The following is a 20322-nucleotide window of genomic DNA, read 5'->3' as shown; positions in this document are numbered from 1 at the left end:
TGAAGCTTCTAAGTTGATGTAATAGCCAGTAAGAAGTAGTACAATTCAAGTTTTAGGTATCGATTATTGACTTTTTAGCTAGCTTTGGTGCCTTGGACATGAGCTAGGACCTTAAGATTCTGCATGAAAGGAGGACTAGCAGCCGCGTTGCACGGGAGTATGTGAAAAGTGTTCATATGTAGTAAAAACCTGAGAAATTCGTCCATTTTCGTCATTTGTTATCGAATCGACTTATAGCCAGATCGTCACATTGGCCCCTCTTCTCTCTGAAACGGTTGTACTTATCGTCTGAAAGCTATGTCGCGTGCTGCGGTATGCGGAGACACTAAAATCACCGTTGTAGAACACAGATGAAGCTTCTAAGTTGATGTAATAGCCAGTAAGGAGTAGTACTATTCAAGTTTTAGGTATCGAATATTGACTTTTTAGCTGGCTTTGGTGCCTTGGACATGAGCTAGGACCTTAAGATTCTGCATGAAAGGAGGACTAGCAGCCGAGTTGAATGGGAGAATGTGAAAAGTGTTCATATGTAGTAAAAACCTGAGAAATCCGCCCGTTTTTGTCATTTGTTATCGAATCGACTTAAAGCCAGATCGTCACATTGGCCGCTCTTCTCTCTGAAACGGTTGTACTTATCGTCTGCAAAGCTATGTCGCGTGCTGCGGTATGCGGAGACACTAAAAGCACCATAGTAGAACACAGATGAAGCTTCAAAGTTGATGTAATAGCCAGTAAGAAGTAGTACAATTCAAGTTTTAGTTATCGATTATTGACTTTTTAGCTGGCTTTGGTGACTTGGACATGAGCTAGGATCTTAAGATTCTGCATGAAAGGAGGACTAGCAGCCGAGTTGCATGGGAGAATGTGAAAAGTGTTCGTATGTAGTAAAAACCTGAGAAATCCGTCCGTTTTTGTAATTTGTTATGGAATCGACTTAAAGCCAGATCGTCACATTGGCCGCTCTTCTCTCTGAAACGGTTGTACTTATCGTCTGCAAAGCTATGTCGCGTGCTGCGGTATGCGTAGACACTAAAAGCACCATAGTAGAACACAGATGAAGCTTCTAAGTTGATGTAATAGCCAGTAAGAAGTAGTACAATTCAAGATTTACGTATCGGTCATTGACTTTTTTGCTGGCTTTGGTGCCTTGGACATGAGCTAGGACCTTATGATTCTGCATGAAAGGAGGACTAGCAGCCGAGGTGTATGGGACAATGTGAAAAGTGTTCATATGTAGTAAAAACCTGAGAAATCTGTCCGTTTTCGTCATTTGTTATCGAATCGACTTGAAGCCAGATCGTCACATTGGCCGCTCTTCTCTCTGAAACGGTTGTACTTATCGTCTGCAAAGCTATGTCGCGTGCTGCGGTATGCGGAGACACTAAAAGCACCATAGTAGAATACAGATGAAGCTTCTAAGTTGATGTAATAGCCAGTAAGAAGTAGTACAATTCAAGTTTTAGGTATCGATAATAGACGTTTTAGCTGGCTTTGGTGCCTTGGACGTGAGGTAGGACCCTAAGATTGTGCATGAAAGGAGGACTAGCAGCCGAGTTGCACGGAGAATGTGAAAAGTGTTCATATGTAGTAAAAACCTGAGAAATCCGTCCGTTTTCGTAATTTATTATCGAATCGACTTAAAGCCAGATCGTCACATTGGTCGCTCTTCTCTCTGAAACGGTTGTACTTATCGTCTGCAAAGCTATGTCGCGTGCAGCGGTATGCGGAGACACTAAAATCACCATAGTGGAACACAGATGAAGCTTCTAAGTTGATGTAATAGCCAGTAAGAAGTAGTAAAATTCAAGTTTTAGGAATCGATTATTGACTTTTTTGATGGCTTTGGTGCCTTTGACATGAGCTAGGTCCTTATGATTCTGCATGAAAGGAGGACTAGCAGCCGAGTTGCATGGAAGAATGTGAAAAGTGTTCATATGTAGTAAAAACCTGAGAAATCCGTACGTTTACGTCATTGGTTATCGAATCGTCTTAAAGCCAGATCGTCACATTGGCCGCTCTTCTCTCTGAAACGGTTGTACTTATCGTCTGCAAAGCTATGTCGAGTGCTGCGGTATGCGGAGACACTAAAAGCACCATAGTAGAACACAGATTAAGCTTCTAGGTTGATGTAATAGCCAGTAAGAAGTAGTACAATTGGAGTTTTAGGTATCGATTATTGACTTTTTAGCTGGCTTTTGTGCCTTGGACATGAGCTAGGACCTTATGACTCTGCATGAAAGGAGGACTAGCAGCCGAGTTGCACGGGAGAATGTAAAAAGTGTTCATATGTAGTAAAAACCTGAGAAATCCATCCGTTTTCGTCATTTGTTATCGAATCGACTTAAAGCCAGATCGTCACATGGGCCCCTCTTCTCTCTGAAACGGTTGTACTTATCGTCTGCAAAGCTATGTCGCGTGCCGCGGTATGCGGAGACACTAAAAGCACCATAGTAGAACACAGATGAAGCTTCAAAGTTGATGTAATAGCCAGTAAGAAGTAGTACAATTCAAGTTTTAGGTATCGATTATTGACCTTTTAGCTGGCTTTTGTGCCTTGGCATGAGCTAGGACCTTATGATTCCGCACGGAAGGAGGACTAGCAGCCGAGTTCCTTGGGAGAATGTGAAAAGTGTTCATATGTAGTAAAAACCTGACAAAATCCGAACGTTTTCGTCATTTGTTATCGAATCGACCTAATGCCAGGTCGTCACATTGGCCGCAGTTCTGTCTGGTACGGTTACATTTATCGTCTGCAGAGTTATGTCGCGTGCTGCGGTATGCAGAGACACTAAAAGCACCATAGTAGAACACAGATGAAGCTTCTAAGTTGATGCAATAGCCAGTAAGAAGTAGTACAATTCAAATTTTAAGAATCGATTATTGACTTTTTACCCTTCTTTGGTGCCTTGGACATGAGCTAGGACCTTAAGATTTTGGATTAAACTAGGACTAGCAGCTGCGATGCGCGGGAGACTGTGAAAAGTGTTCATATGTAGTAAAAACCTGAGAAATACGTCCGTTTTCGTCATTTGTTATCGAATCGACGTAAAGCCAGATCGTCACATTGGCCGCTCTTCTATCTGAAACGGTTACATTTATCGTCTGCAAAGCTATGTCGCATGCTGCGGTATGCGTAGACACTAAAAGTACCATAGTGGATCACAGATGAAGCATCTAAGTTGATGTAATAGCCAGTAAGAAGTAGTACAATTCAAGTTTTAGGTATCAAATATTGTCTTTTTAGCTGGCTTTGGTGCCTTGGACATGAGCTAGGACCTTAAGATTTTGGATTAAACTAGGACTAGCAGCCGCGATGCGCGGGAGAATGTGAAAAGTGTTCGTATGTAGTAAAACCTGAGAAATCTGTCCGTATTCGTCATTTGTTATTGAATCGACTTAAAGCCAGATCGTCACATCGGCCGCTCTTCTCTCTGAAACGGATGTACTTATTGTCTGCAAAGCTATGTCGCGTGCTGCGGTATGCGGAGACACTAAAAGCACCATAGTAGAACACAGATGAAGCTTCTAAGTTGGTGTAATAGCCAGTAAGATGTAGTACAATTCAAGTTTTAGTTATCGATTAATGACTTTTTAACTGCCTCTGGTGCCGTGGACATGAGCTAGGACCGTAACATTTTGCATGAAAGGAGGACTAGCAGCCGAGTAGCATGGGAGAATGTGAAAAGTGTTCATTTGTAGTAAAAACCTGAGAAATGCGTCCGTTTTCGTCATTTGTTATCGAATCGACTTAAACCCAGATCGTCAAATTGGCCACTTTTCTCTCTGAAACGGTTACATTTATCGTCTGCGAAGCTATGTCGCGTGCTGCGGTATGCCGAGACACTAAAAGCACCATAGTAGAACACAGATGAAGCTCCTAAGTTGATGTAAAAGCCAGTACAAAGTAGCACAATTCAAGTTTTAGGTATCGATTTTTAACTTTTTACCCTTCTTTGGTGCTTTGAACAGGAGCTAGGAACTTAAGATTTTGTATGAAAGGAGGACTAGCAGTAGCGTTGCACTGGAGAATGTGAAATGTGTTCATATGTAGTAAAAACCTGAGAAATCCGTCCGTTTTCGTCATTTGTTATCGAATCGACTTAAAGCCATATCGTCACATTGGCCGCTCTTCTGTCTGAAACGGTTACATTCTTCGTCTTCAAAGCTATGTCGCATGCTGCGGTATGCGGAGACACGAAAAGCGCCATAGTGGATCACAGATGAAGCATCTAAGTTGATGTAATAGCCAGTAAGAAGTAGTACAATTCAAGTTTTAGGTATCGATTAATGACTTTTTAGCTGGCTTTGGTGCCTTGGACATGAGCTAGGACCTTAAGACTCTGCATGTAAGGAGGAGTAGCAGCCGAGTAGCACGGGAGAATGTGAAAAGTGTTCATATGTAGTAAAAACCTGAAAAATCCGTTAGTTTTCGTCGTCTGTTATCGAATCGACATAAAGCAGGTCGTCACATTGGCCGCTCTTCGGTCTGAAACGGTTACATTTATATTCTGCAAAGTTATGTCGCATGCTGCGGTATGCGGAGACACTAAAAGCACCATAGTGGATCACAGATGAATCATCTAAGTTGATGTAACAGCCAGTAAGATGTAGTACAATTCAAGTTTTAGGTATCGATTATTGACTTTTTAGATGGCTTTGGTGCCTTGGACATGAGCTAGGACCTTAAGATTCTGCATGAAAGGAGGACTAGCAGACGAGTTGCACGGGAGAATGTGAAAAGTGTTCACACGTAGTAAAAACCTGTGGAACCCGTCCATTTTCGTCATTTGTTATCGAATCGACTTAAAGCTAGATCGTCACATTGGCCGATCTTCTCTCTGAAACGGTTGTACTTATCGTCTGCAAAGCTATGTCGCGTGCTGCGGTATACGGAGACACTAAAAGCACCATAGTAGAACACAGATGAAGCTTCCTAATTGATGTAATAGCCAGTAAGAAGTAGTACAATTCAAGTTTTAGTTAACGATTATTGACTTTTTAGCTGGCTTTGGTGCCTTGGACATGAGGTAGAACCTTAAGATTCTGCATGAAAGGAGGACTAGCAGCCGAGTTGCACGGGAGAATGTGAAAAGTGTTCATATGTAGTAAAAACGTGAGAAATCCGTTACTTTTCGTCATTTGTTATCGAATCGACTTAAAGCCAGATCGTCACATTGGCCGCAGTTCTGTCTGAAACGGTTACACTTATCGTCTGCAAAGCTATGTCGCATGGTGCGGTATGCGGAGACACTAAAAGCACCATAGTGGATCACAGATGAAGCATCTACGTTGATGTAATAGCCAGTAAGAAGTAGTACAATTCAAGTTTTAGGTATCGATTATTGACTTTTTACCCTTCTTTGGTGACTTGGACATGAGTTAGGTACTCAAGATTTTGCATGAAAGGAGGACTAGTAGCCGCGATGTGCGGGAGAATGTGAAAAGTGTTCATACGTAGTAAAAACCTGAGAAATCCGTCCGTTTTCGTCATTTGTTATCGAATCGACTTAAAGCCAGATCGTCACATTGGCCGCTCTTCTGTCTGAAACGGTTACATTTATCGTCTGTAAAGCTATGTCGCATGCTGCGGTATGCGGAGACACTAAAAGCACCATAGTGGATCACAGATGAAGCATCTACGTTGATGTAATAGCCAGTAAGAAGTAGTACAATTCAAGTTTTAGGTATCGATTATTGACTTTTTACCCTTTTTGGTGCCTTGGACATGAGTTAGGTACTTAAGATTTTGCATGAAAGGAGGACTAGTAGCCGCGATGCGCGGGAGAATGTGAAAAGTGTTCATACGTAGTAAAAACCTGAGAAATCCGTCCGTTTTCGTCATTTGTTATCGAATCGACTTAAAGCCAGATCGTCACATTGGCCGCTCTTCTGTTTGAAACGGTTACATTTATCGTCTGCAAAGCTATGTCGCATGCTGCGGTATGCGGAGACACTAAAAGCACCATAGTGGATCACAGATGAAGCATCTACGTTGATGTAATAGCCAGTAAGACGTAGTACGATTCAAGTTTTAAATATCGATTATTGACTTTTTAGCTGGCTTTGGTGCCTTGGACATGAGCTAGGACCTTAAGATTCTGCATGAAAGGAGGACTAGCAGCCGAGTTGCACGGGAGAATGTGAAAAGTGTTCACACGTAGTAAAAACCTGAGGAACCCGTCCATTTTCGTCATTTGTTATCGAATCGACTTAAAGCCAGATCGTCACATTGGCCGATCTTCTCTCTGAAACGGTTGAACTTATCGTCTGCAAAGCTATGTCGCGTGCTGCGGTATACGGAGACACTAAAGGCACCATAGTAGAACACAGATGAAGCTTCCTAGTTGATGTAATAGCCAGTAAGAAGTAGCACATTTCAAGTTTTAGTTATCGATTATTGACTTTTTAGCTGGCTTTTGTTGCCTTGGACATGAGGTTAGACCTTAAGATTCTGCATGAAAGGACGACTAGCAGCCGAGTTGCACGGGAGAATGTGAAAAGTGTTCATATGTAGTAAAAACGTGAGAAATCCGTTACTTTTCGTCATTTGTTATCGAATCGACTTAAAGCCAGATCGTCACATTGGCCGCGCTTCTCTCTGAAACGGTTGTACTTATCGTCTGAAAAGCTATGTCGCGTGCTGCGGTATGCAGAGACACTAAAAGCACCATAGTAGAACACAGATGAAGCTTCTAAGTTGATGTAATAGCCAGTAAGAAGTAGTACAATTCAAGGTTTAGGTATCGATTATTGACTTTTTAGCTGGCTTTGGTGACTTGGACATGAGCTAGGACCTTAAGATTCTGCATGAAAGGAGGACTAGCAGCCGAGTTGTATGGGACAATGTGAAAAGTGTTCATATGTAGTAAAAACCTGAGAAATCCGTCCGTTTTCGTCATTTGTTATCGAATCGACTTGAAGCAAGATCGTCACATTGGCCGCTCTTCTATCTGAAACGGTTGTACTTATCGTCTGCAAAGCTATGTCGCGTGCTGCGGTATACGGAGACACTAAAAGCACCATAGTAGAACACAGATGAAGCTTCTAAGTTGATGTAATAGCCAGTAAGAAGTAGTACAATTCAAGTTTTAGGTATCGATTATTGACTTTTTAGCTAGCTTTGGTGCCTTGGACATGAGCTAGGACCTTAAGATTCTGCATGAAAGGAGGACTAGCAGCCGCGTTGCACGGGAGTATGTGAAAAGTGTTCATATGTAGTAAAAACCTGAGAAATCCGTCCATTTTCGTCATTTGTTATCGAATCGACTTATAGCCAGATCGTCACATCAGCCCCTCTTCTCTCTGAAACGGTTGTACTTATCGTCTGAAAGCTATGTCGCGTGCTGCGGTATGCGGAGACACTAAAAGCACCATAGTAGAACACAGATGAAGCTTCAAAGTTGATGTAATAGCCAGTAAGAAGTAGTACAATTCAAGTTTTAGTTATCGATTATTGACTTTTTAGCTGGCTTTGGTGACTTGGACATGAGCTAGGATCTTAAGATTCTGCATGAAAGGAGGACTAGCAGCCGAGTTGCATGGGAGAATGTGAAAAGTGTTCATATGTAGTAAAAACCTGAGAAATCCGTCCGTTTTCGTAATTTGTTATGGAATCGACTTAAAGCCAGATCGTCACATTGGCCGCTCTTCTCTCTGAAACGGTTGTACTTATCGTCTGCAAAGCTATGTCGCGTGCTGCGGTATGCGTAGACACTAAAAGCACCATAGTAGAACACAGATGAAGCTTCTAAGTTGATGTAATAGCCAGTAAGAAGTAGTACAATTCAAGATTTACGTATCGGTTATTGACTTTTTTGCTGGCTTTGGTGCCTTGGACATGAGCTAGGACCTTATGATTCTGCATGAAAGGAGGACTAGCAGCCGTGTTGTATGGGACAATGTGAAAAGTGTTCATATGTAGTAAAAACCTGAGAAATCTGTCCGTTTTCGTCATTTGTTATCGAATCGACTTGAAGCCAGATCGTCACATTGGCCGCTCTTCTCTCTGAAACAGTTGTACTTATCGTCTGCAAAGCTATGTCGCGTGCTGCGGTATGCGGAGACACTAAAAGCACCATTATTAGAACACAGATGAAGCTTCTAAGTTGATGTAATAGCCAGTAAGAAGTAGTACAATTCAAGTTTTAGGTATCGATAATTGACGTTTTGGCTGGCTTTGGTACCTTGGCCATGAGCTAGGACCTTAAGATTCTGCATGAAAGGAGGACTAGCAGCCGAGTTGCATGGGAGAATGTGAAAAGTGTTCATATGTAGTAAAAACCTGAGAAATCCGTCCGTTTTCCTAATTTGTTATGGAATCGACTTAAAGCCAGATCGTCACATTGGCCGCTCTTCTCTCTGAAACGGTTGTACTTATCGTCTGCAAAGCTATGTCGTGTGCTGCGGTATGCGGAGACACTAAAAGCACCATACTAGTACACAGGTTAAGCTTCTAAGTTGATGTAATAGCCAGTAAGAGGTAGTACAATTCAAGTTTTAGGTATCGATTATTGACTTTTTGCTGGCTATGTTGCCTTGGACATGAGCTAGGACCTTAAGATTCTGCATGAAAGGAGGACTAGCAGCCGCGTTGCACGGAGAATGTGAAAAGTGTTCATATGTAGTAAAAACCTGAGAAATCCGTCCGTTTTCGTCATTTGTTATCGAATCGACTTAAAGCCAGATCGTCACATTGGTCGCTCTTCTCTCTGAAACGGTTGTACTTATCGTCTGCTAAGCTATGTCGCGTGCTGCGGTATGCGGAGACACTAAAATCACCAGAGTGGAACACAGATGAAGCTTCTAAGTTGATGTAATAGCCAGTAAGAAGTAGTACAATTCAAGATTTAGGAATCGATTATTGACTTTTTAGCTGGCTTTGGTGCCTTTGGCATGAGCTAGGTCCTTATGATTCTGCATGAAAGGAGGACTAGTAGCCGCGTTGCACGGGAGTATGTGTAAAGTGTTCATATGTAGTAAAAACCTGAGAAATCCATCCATTTTCGTCATTTGTTATCGAATCGACTTATAGCCAGATCGTCACATTGGAGCCTCTTCTCTCTGAAACGGTTGTACTTATCGTCTGCAAAGCAATGTCGCGTGCTGCGGTATGCGAAGACACTAAAATCACCATAGTGGAACACAGATGAAGCTTCTAAGTTGATGTAATAGCCAGTAAGAAGTAGTACAATTCAAGTTTTAGGTATCGATTATTGACTTTTTAGCTGGCTTTTGTGCCTTGGACATGAGCTAGGACCTTATGATTCTGCATGAAAGGAGGACTAGCAGCCGAGATGCATGGGAGAATGTGAATAGTGGTCATATGTAGTAAAAAAATGAGAAATCCGTCCGTTTTCGTCATTTGTTATCGAATCGCCTTAAAGCCAGATCGTCACATTGGCCGCTCTTCTCTCTGAAACGGTTGTACTTATCGTCTGCAAAGCTATGTCGCGTGCTGCAGTATGCGGAGACACTAAAAGCACCATAGTAGAACAGAGATGAAGCTTCTAAGTTGATGTGATACCTAGTGAGAAGTAGTACAATTCAAGTTTTAGGTATCGATTATTGACTTTTTAGCTGGCTTTGGTGCTTTGGACATGAGCTAGGACCTTAAGATTCTGCATGAAAGGAGGACTAGCAGCCGAGTAGCATGGGAGAATGTGAAAAGTGTTTATATGTAGTAAAAACCTGAGAAATCCGTCCGTTTCCGTCATTTGTTATCGAATCGACTTAAAGCCAGATCGTCACATTGGCCGCTCTTCTCTCTGAAACGGTTGTACTTATCGTCTGAAAGCTATGTCGCGTGCTGCGGTATGCGGAGACACTAAAATCATCATAGTAGAACACAGATGAAGCTTCTAAGTTGATGTAATAGCCAGTAAGGAGTAGTACTATTCAAGTTTTAGGTATCGAATATTGACTTTTTAGCTGGCTTTTGTGCCTTGGACATGAGCTAGGACCTTAAGATTCTGCATGAAAGGAGGACTAGCATCCGAGTTGAATGGGAGAATGAGAAAAGTGTTCATATGTAGTAAAAACCTGAGAAATCCGCCCGTTTTCGTCATTTGTTATCGAATCGACTTAAAGCCAGATCGTCACATTGGCCGATCTTCTCTCTGAAACGGTTGTACTTATCGTCTGCAAAGCTATGTCGCGTGCTGCGGTATGCGTAGACACTAAAAGCACCATAGTAGAACACAGATGAAGCTTCTAAGTTGATGTAATAGCCAGTAAGAAGTAGTACAATTCAAGATTTACGTATCGGTTATTGACTTTTTTGCTGGCTTTGGTGCCTTGGACATGAGCTAGGACCTTATGATTCTGCATGAAAGGAGGACTAGCAGCCGTGTTGTATGGGACAATGTGAAAAGTGTTCATATGTAGTAAAAACCTGAGAAATCTGTCCGTTTTCGTCATTTGTTATCGAATCGACTTGAAGCCAGATCGTCACATTGGCCGCTCTTCTCTCTGAAACAGTTGTACTTATCGTCTGCAAAGCTATGTCGCGTGCTGCGGTATGCGGAGACACTAAAAGCACCATATTAGAACACAGATGAAGCTTCTAAGTTGATGTAATAGCCAGTAAGAAGTAGTACAATTCAAGTTTTAGGTATCGATAATTGACGTTTTGGCTGGCTTTGGTACCTTGGCCATGAGCTAGGACCTTAAGATTCTGCATGAAAGGAGGACTAGCAGCCGAGTTGCATGGGAGAATGTGAAAAGTGTTCATATGTAGTAAAAACCTGAGAAATCCGTCCGTTTTCCTAATTTGTTATGGAATCGACTTAAAGCCAGATCGTCACATTGGCCGCTCTTCTCTCTGAAACGGTTGTACTTATCGTCTGCAAAGCTATGTCGTGTGCTGCGGTATGCGGAGACACTAAAAGCACCATACTAGTACACAGGTTAAGCTTCTAAGTTGATGTAATAGCCAGTAAGAGGTAGTACAATTCAAGTTTTAGGTATCGATTATTGACTTTTTGCTGGCTATGTTGCCTTGGACATGAGCTAGGACCTTAAGATTCTGCATGAAAGGAGGACTAGCAGCCGCGTTGCACGGAGAATGTGAAAAGTGTTCATATGTAGTAAAAACCTGAGAAATCCGTCCGTTTTCGTCATTTGTTATCGAATCGACTTAAAGCCAAATCGTCACATTGGTCGCTCTTCTCTCTGAAACGGTTGTACTTATCGTCTGCTAAGCTATGTCGCGTGCTACGGTATGCGGAGACACTAAAATCACCAGAGTGGAACACAGATGAAGCTTCTAAGTTGATGTAATGGCCAGTAAGAAGTAGTACAATTCAAGATTTAGGAATCGATTATTGACTTTTTAGCTGGCTTTGGTGCCTTTGGCATGAGCTAGGTCCTTATGATTCTGCATGAAAGGAGGACTAGTAGCCGCGTTGCACGGGAGTATGTGTAAAGTGTTCATATGTAGTAAAAACCTGAGAAATCCATCCATTTTCGTCATTTGTTATCGAATCGACTTATAGCCAGATCGTCACATTGGAGCCTCTTCTCTCTGAAACGGTTGTACTTATCGTCTGCAAAGCAATGTCGCGTGCTGCGGTATGCGAAGACACTAAAATCACCATAGTGGAACACAGATGAAGCTTCTAAGTTGATGTAATAGCCAGTAAGAAGTAGTACAATTCAAGTTTTAGGTATCGATTATTGACTTTTTAGCTGGCTTTTGTGCCTTGGACATGAGCTAGGACCTTATGATTCTGCATGAAAGGAGGACTAGCAGCCGAGATGCATGGGAGAATGTGAATAGTGGTCATATGTAGTAAAAAAATGAGAAATCCGTCCGTTTTCGTCATTTGTTATCGAATCGCCTTAAAGCCAGATCGTCACATTGGCCGCTTTTCTCTCTGAAACGGTTGTACTTATCGTCTGCAAAGCTATGTCGCGTGCTGCAGTATGCGGAGACACTAAAAGCACCATAGTAGAACAGAGATGAAGCTTCTAAGTTGATGTGATACCTAGTGAGAAGTAGTACAATTCAAGTTTTAGGTATCGATTATTGACTTTTTAGCTGGCTTTGGTGCTTTGGACATGAGCTAGGACCTTAAGATTCTGCATGAAAGGAGGACTAGCAGCCGAGTAGCATGGGAGAATGTGAAAAGTGTTTATATGTAGTAAAAACCTGAGAAATCCGTCCGTTTCCGTCATTTGTTATCGAATCGACTTAAAGCCAGATCGTCACATTGGCCGCTCTTCTCTCTGAAACGGTTGTACTTATCGTCTGAAAGCTATGTCGCGTGCTGCGGTATGCGGAGACACTAAAATCATCATAGTAGAACACAGATGAAGCTTCTAAGTTGATGTAATAGCCAGTAAGGAGTAGTACTATTCAAGTTTTAGGTATCGAATATTGACTTTTTAGCTGGCTTTTGTGCCTTGGACATGAGCTAGGACCTTAAGATTCTGCATGAAAGGAGGACTAGCATCCGAGTTGAATGGGAGAATGAGAAAAGTGTTCATATGTAGTAAAAACCTGAGAAATCCGCCCGTTTTCGTCATTTGTTATCGAATCGACTTAAAGCCAGATCGTCACATTGGCCGCTCTTCTCTCTGAAACGGTTGTACTTATCGTCTGCAAAGCTATGTCGCGTGCTGCGGTATGCGGAGACACTAAAAGCACCATAGTAGAACACAGATGAAGCTTCAAAGTTGATGTAATAGCCAGTAAGAAGTAGTACAATTCAAGTTTTAGTTATCGATTATTGACTTTTCAGCTGGCTTTGGTGACTTGGACATGAGCTAGGATCTTAAGATTCTGCATGAAAGGAGGACTAGCAGCCGAGTTGCATGGGAGAATGTGAAAAGTGTTCATATGTAGTAAAAACCTGAGAAATCCGTCCGTATTCGTAATTTGTTATGGAATCGACTTAAAGCCAGATCGTCACATTGGCCGCTCTTCTCTTTGAAACGGTTGTACTTATCGTCTGCAAAGCTATGTCGCGTGCTGCGGTATGCGTAGACACTGAAAGCACCATAGTAGAACACAGATGAAGCTTCTAAGTTGATGTAATAGCCAGTAAGAAGTAGTACAATTCAAAATTTACGTATCGATTATTGACTTTTTAGCTGGCTTTGGTGCCTTGGACAAGAGCTAGGACCTTATGATTCTGCATGAAAGGAGGACTAGCAGCCGAGTTGTATGGGACAATGTGAAAAGTGTTCATATGTAGTAAAAACCTGAGAAATCCGTCCGTTTTCGTCATTTGTTATCGAATCGACTTGAAGGCAGATCGTCACATTTGCCGCTCTTCTCTCTGAAACAGTTGTACTTATCGTCTGCAAAGCTATGTCGCGTGCTGCGGTATGCGGAGACACTAAAAGCACCATAGTAGAACACAGATGAAGCTTCTAAGTTGATGTAATAGCCAGTAAGAAGTAGTACAATTCAAGTTTTAGGTATCGATAATTGAGGTTTTGGCTGGCTTTGGTGCCTTGGCCATGAGCTAGGAACTTAAGATTCTGCATGAAAGGAGGACTAGCAGCCGAGTTGCATGGGAGAATGTGAAAAGTGTTCATATGTAGTAAAAACCTGAGAAATCCGTCCGTTTTCGTCATTTGTTATCGAATCGACTTAAAGCCAAATCGTCACATTGGTCGCTCTTCTCTCTGAAACGGTTGTACTTATCGTCTGCAAAGCTATGTCGCGTGCTGCGGTATGCGGAGACACTAATATCACCAGAGTGGATCACAGATGAAGCTTCTAAGTTGATGCAATAGCCAGTAAGAAGTAGTACAATTCAAGATTTAGGAATCGATTATTGACTTTTTAGCTGGCTTTGGTGCCTTTGGCATGAGCTAGGTCCTTATGATTCGGCATGAAAGGAGGACTAGCAGCCGAGTTGCATGGGAGAATGTGAAAAGTGTTCATATGTAGTAAAAACCTGAGAAATCCGTCCGTTTTCGTCATTTGTTATCGAATCGACTTAAAGCCAGATCGTCACATTGGCCGCTCTTCTCTCTGAAACGGTTGTACTTATTGTCTGCAAAGCTATGTCGCGTGTTGCTTTATGCGGAGACACTAAAAGCACCATAGTAGAACACAGATGAAGCTTCTAAGTTGATGTAATAGCCAGTAAGAAGTAGTACAATTCAAGTTTTAGGTATCGATTATTGACTTTTTAGCTGGCTTTGGTGCCTTGGACATGAGCTAGGACCTTAAGATTCTGCATGAAAGGAAGACTAGCAGCCGCGTTGCATGGGAGTATGTGAAAAGTGTTCATATGTAGTAAACACCTGAGAAATCCGTCCATTTTCGTCATTTGTTATCGAATCGACTTATAGCCAGATCGTCACATTGGCCCCTCTTCTCTCTGAAACGGTTGTACTTATCGTCTGCAAAGCTATGTCGCGTGCTGCGGTATGCGGAGACACTAAAATCACCATAGTGGAACACAGATGAAGCTTCTAAGTTGATGTAATAGCCAGTAAGAAGTAGTACAATTCAAGTTTTAGGTTTCGATTATTGACTTTTTAGCTGGCTTTGGTGTCTTGGACATGAGCTATGTCCTTAAGATTCTGCATGAAAGGAGGACTAGCAGCCGAGTTCAAAGGGAGAATGTGAAAAGTGTTCATATGTAGTAAAAACCTGAGAAATCCGTCCGTTTTCGTCATTTGTTATCGAATCAACTTGAAGGCAGATCGTCACATTGCCCGCTCTTCTCACTGAAACGGTTGTACTTATCGTCTGCAAAGCTATGTCGCCTTCTGCGGTATACGGAGACACTAAAAGCACCATAGTAGAACACATATGAAGCTTCTAAGTTGATGTAATAGCCAGTAAGGAGTAGTACAATTCAAGTTTTAGGTATCGAATATTGACTTTTTAGCTGGCTTTGGTGCCTTGGCCATGAGCTAGGACCTTAAGATTCTGCATGAAAGGAGGACTAGCAGCCGAGATGCACGGGAGGATGCGAAAAGTGTTCATATGTAGTACAAACCTGAGAAATCCGTCCGTTTTCGTAATTTATTATCGAATCGACTTAAAGCAGTGCGTCACATTGGCCGCTCTTCTCTCTGAAACGGTTGTACTTATCGTCTGCAAAGCTATGTCGCGTGCTGCGGTATGCGGAGAGACTAAAAGCACCATAGTAGAACACAGATTAAGCTTCTATGTTGATGTAATAGCCAGTAAGAAGTAGTACAATTCAAGTTTTAGGTATCGATTATTGACTTTTTAGCTGGCTTTTGTGCCTTGGACATGAGCTAGGACCTTATGATTCTGCATGAAATGAGGACTAGCAGCCGAGATGCATGGGAGAATGTGAATAGTGATCATATGCAGTAAGAAAATGAGAAATCCGTCCGTTTTCGTCATTTGTTATCGAATCGACTTAAAGCCAGATCGTCACATTGGCCGCTCTTCTCTCTGAAACGGTTGTACTTATCGTCTGCAAGGCTATGTCGCGTGCTGCAGTATGCGGAGACACTAAAAGCACCATAGTAGAACAGAGATGAAGCTTCTAAGTTGATGTGATAGTCAGTGAAAAGTAGAACAATTCAAGTTTTAGGTATCGATTATTGACTTTTTAGCTGGCTTTGGTGCCTTGGACATGAGCTAGGACCTTACGATTCTGCATGAATTGAGGACTAGCAGCCGCGTTGCACGGGAGTATGTGAAAAGTGTTCATATGTAGTTAAAACCTGAGAAATCCGTCCATTTTCGTCATTTGTTATCTAATCGACTTGAGGCCAGTTCGTCACATTGGCCCCTCTTCTCTCTGAAACGGTTGTACTTATCGTCTGCAAAGCTATGTCGCGTGCTGCGGTATGCGGAGACACTAAAAGCTCCATAGTAGAACACAGATGAAGCTTCTAAGTTGATGTAATAGCCAGTAAGGAGTAGTACAATTCAAGTTTTAGGTATCGAATATTGATTTTTTAGCTGGCTTTGGTGCCTTGGACATGAGCTAGGACCTTAAGATTCTGCATGAAAGGAGGACTAGCAGCCGAGTTGCATGGGAGGATGCGAAAAGTGTTCATATGTAGTAAAAACCTGAGAAATACGTCCGTTTTCGTAATTTATTATCGAATCGACTTAAAGCAGTGCGTCACATCTGCCGCTCTTCTCTCTGAAACGGTTGTACTTATCGTCTGCAAAGCAATGTCGCGTGCTGCGGTATGCGGAGACACTAAAAGCACCATAGTAGAACACAGATGAAGTTTCTAAGTTGATGTAATAGCCAGTAAGAAGTAGTACAATTCAAGTTTTATTTATCGATTATTGACTTTTTATCTGGCTTTTGTGCCTTGGACATGAGCTAGGACCTTAACATTCTGCATGAAAGGAGGAGTAGCAGCCGAGTTGCATGGGAGAATGTGAAAAGTGTTCATATGTAGTAAAAACCTGAGAAATCCGTCCGTTTTCGTCATTTGTTATCGAATCGACTTAAAGCCAGATAGTCACATTGGCCGCTCTTATATCTGAAACGGTTGTACTTATCGTCTGCAAAGCTATGTCGCGTGCTGCGGTATGCGGAGACACTAAAAGCACCATAGTAGAACATAGATGAAGCTTCAAAGTTGATGTAATAGCCAGTAAGAAGTAGTACAATTCAAGATTTAGGTATCGATTATTGACTTTTTGCTGGCTTTGGTGCCTTGAACATGAGCTAGGACCCTACGATTCTGCATGAAAGGAGGACTAGCAGCCGAGTTGCACGGGGGAATGTTAAAAGTGTTCATATGTAGTAAAAACCTGAGAAATCCGTCCGTTTTCGTCATTTGTTATTGAATCGACTTAAAGCCAGATCGTCACATTGGCCCCTCTTCTCTCTGAAACGGTTGTACTTATCGTCTGCAAAGCTATGTCGCGTGCTGCAGTATGCGGAGACACTAAAAGCACCATAGTAGAACACAGATGAAGCTTCTAAGTAGATGTGATAGCCAGTGAGAAGTAGTGCAATTCAAGATTTAGGGATCGATTATTGACTTTTTTGCTGGCTTTGGTGCCTTGGACTTGAGGTAGGACCTTAAGATTGTGCATGAAAGGAGGACTAGCAGCCGCGTTGCACGGGAGTATGTAAAGAGTGTTCATATGTAGTAAAAAACTGAGAAATCCGTCCATTTTCGTCATTTGTTATCGAATCGACTTGAAGCCAGATCGTCACATTGGCCGCTCTTCTCTCTGAAACGGTTGTACTAATCGTCTGCAAAGCTATGTCGCGTGCTGCGGTATGCGGAGACACTAAAAGCACCATAGTAGAATACAGATGAAGCTTCTAAGTTGATGTAATAGCCAGTAAGAAGTAGTACAATTCAAGTTTTAGGTATCGATAATAGACGTTTTAGCTGGCTTTGGTGCCTTGGACATGAGGTAGGACCTTAAGATTGTGCATGAATGGAGGACTAGCAGCCGCGTTGCACGGAGAATGTGAAAAGTGTTCAGATGTGGTAAAAACCTGAGAAATCCGTCCGTTTTCGTAATTTATTATCGAATCGACTTAAAGCCAGATCGTCACATTGGTCGCTCTTCTCTCTGAAACGGTTGTACTTATCGTCTGCAAAGCTATGTCGAGTGCTGCGGTATGCGGAGACACTAAAAGCACCATAGTAGAACACAGATTAAGCTTCTAAGTAGATGTGATAGCCAGTGAGAAGTAGTGCAATTCAAGATTTAGGGATCAAATATTGACTTTTTTGCTGGCTTTGGTGCCTTGGACTTGAGGTAGGACCTTAAGATTGTGCATGAAAGGAGGACTAGCAGCCGCGTTGCACGGGAGTATGTAAAGAGTGTTCATATGTAGTAAAAAACTGAGAAATCCGTCCATTTTCGTCATTTGTTATCGAATCGACTTGAAGCCAGATCGTCACATTGGCCGCTCTTCTCTCTGAAACGGTTGTACTTATCGTCTGCAAAGCTATGTCGAGTGCTGCGGTATGCGGAGACACTAAAAGCACCATAGTAGAACACAGATTAAGCTTCTAGGTTGATGTAATAGCCAGTAAGAAGTAGTACAATTGGAGTTTTAGGTATCGATTATTGACTTTTTAGCTGGCTTTTGTGCCTTGGACATGAGCTAGGACCTTATGACTCTGCATGAAAGGAGGACTAGCAGCCGAGTTGCACGGGAGAATGTAAAAAGTGTTCATATGTAGTAAAAACCTGAGAAATCCGTCCGTTTTCGTCATTTGTTATCGAATCGACTTAAAGCCAGATCGTCACATGGGCCCCTCTTCTCTCTGAAACGGTTGTACTTATCGTCTGCAAAGCTATGTCGCGTGCCGCGGTATGCGGAGACACTAAAAGCACCATAGTAGAACACAGATGAAGCTTCAAAGTTGATGTAATAGCCAGTAAGGAGTAGTACAATTCAAGTTTTACGTATCGAATATTGATTTTTTAGCTGGCTTTGGTGCCTTGGACATGAGCTAGGACCTTAAGATTCTGCATGAAAGGAGGACTAGCAGCCGAGTTGCATGGGAGGATGCGAAAAGTGTTCATATGTAGTAAAAACCTGAGAAATACGTCCGTTTTCGTAATCTATTATCGAATCGACTTAAAGCAGTGCGTCACATCTGCCGCTCTTCTCTCTGAAACGGTTGTACTTATCGTCTGCAAAGCAATGTCGCGTGCTGCGGTATGCGGAGACACTAAAAGCACCATAGTAGAACATAGATGAAGCTTCAAAGTTGATGTAATAGCCAGTAAGAAGTAGTACAATTCAAGATTTAGGTATCGATTATTGACTTTTTGCTGGCTTTGGTGCCTTGAACATGAGCTAGGACCCTACGATTCTGCATGAAAGGAGGACTAGCAGCCGAGTTGCACGGGGGAATGTTAAAAGTGTTCATATGTAGTAAAAACCTGAGAAATCCGTCCGTTTTCGTCATTTGTTATTGAATCGACTTAAAGCCAGATCGTCACATTGGCCCCTCTTCTCTCTGAAACGGTTGTACTTATCGTCTGCAAAGCTATGTCGCGTGCTGCAGTATGCGGAGACACTAAAAGCACCATAGTAGAACACAGATGAAGCTTCTAAGTAGATGTGATAGCCAGTGAGAAGTAGTGCAATTCAAGATTTAGGGATCGATTATTGACTTTTTTGCTGGCTTTGGTGCCTTGGACTTGAGGTAGGACCTTAAGATTGTGCATGAAAGGAGGACTAGCAGCCGCGTTGCACGGGAGTATGTAAAGAGTGTTCATATGTAGTAAAAAACTGAGAAATCCGTCCATTTTCGTCATTTGTTATCGAATCGACTTGAAGCCAGATCGTCACATTGGCCGCTCTTCTCTCTGAAACGGTTGTACTAATCGTCTGCAAAGCTATGTCGCGTGCTGCGGTATGCGGAGACACTAAAAGCACCATAGTAGAATACAGATGAAGCTTCTAAGTTGATGTAATAGCCAGTAAGAAGTAGTACAATTCAAGTTTTAGGTATCGATAATAGACGTTTTAGCTGGCTTTGGTGCCTTGGACATGAGGTAGGACCTTAAGATTGTGCATGAATGGAGGACTAGCAGCCGCGTTGCACGGAGAATGTGAAAAGTGTTCAGATGTGGTAAAAACCTGAGAAATCCGTCCGTTTTCGTAATTTATTATCGAATCGACTTAAAGCCAGATCGTCACATTGGTCGCTCTTCTCTCTGAAACGGTTGTACTTATCGTCTGCAAAGCTATGTCGCGTGCAGCGGTATGCGGAGACACTAAAATCACCATAGTGGAATACAGATGAAGCTTCTAAGTTGATGTAATAGCCAGTAAGAAGTAGTAAAATTCAAGTTTTAGGAATCGATTATTGACTTTTTTGATGGCTTTGGTGCCTTTGACATGAGCTAGGTCCTTATGATTCTGCATGAAAGGAGGACTAGCAGCCGAGTTGCATGGAAGAATGTGAAAAGTGTTCATATGTAGTAAAAACCTGAGAAATCCGTACGTTTACGTCATTGGTTATCGAATCGTCTTAAAGCCAGATCGTCACATTGGCCGCTCTTCTCTCTGAAACGGTTGTACTTATCGTCTGCAAAGCTATGTCGAGTGCTGCGGTATGCGGAGACACTAAAAGCACCATAGTAGAACACAGATTAAGCTTCTAGGTTGATGTAATAGCCAGTAAGAAGTAGTACAATTGGAGTTTTAGGTATCGATTATTGACTTTTTAGCTGGCTTTTGTGCCTTGGACATGAGCTAGGACCTTATGACTCTGCATGAAAGGAGGACTAGCAGCCGAGTTGCACGGGAGAATGTAAAAAGTGTTCATATGTAGTAAAAACCTGAGAAATCCGTCCGTTTTCGTCATTTGTTATCGAATCGACTTAAAGCCAGATCGTCACATGGGCCCCTCTTCTCTCTGAAACGG

This window comes from Schistocerca gregaria, unplaced genomic scaffold (assembly GCF_023897955.1).
Source record: "Schistocerca gregaria isolate iqSchGreg1 unplaced genomic scaffold, iqSchGreg1.2 ptg000281l, whole genome shotgun sequence".
NCBI lineage: Eukaryota > Metazoa > Arthropoda > Insecta > Orthoptera > Acrididae > Schistocerca > Schistocerca gregaria.
The sequence above is the reverse complement of the archived record's forward strand: the minus strand, read 5'-3'. Positions refer to the sequence as shown.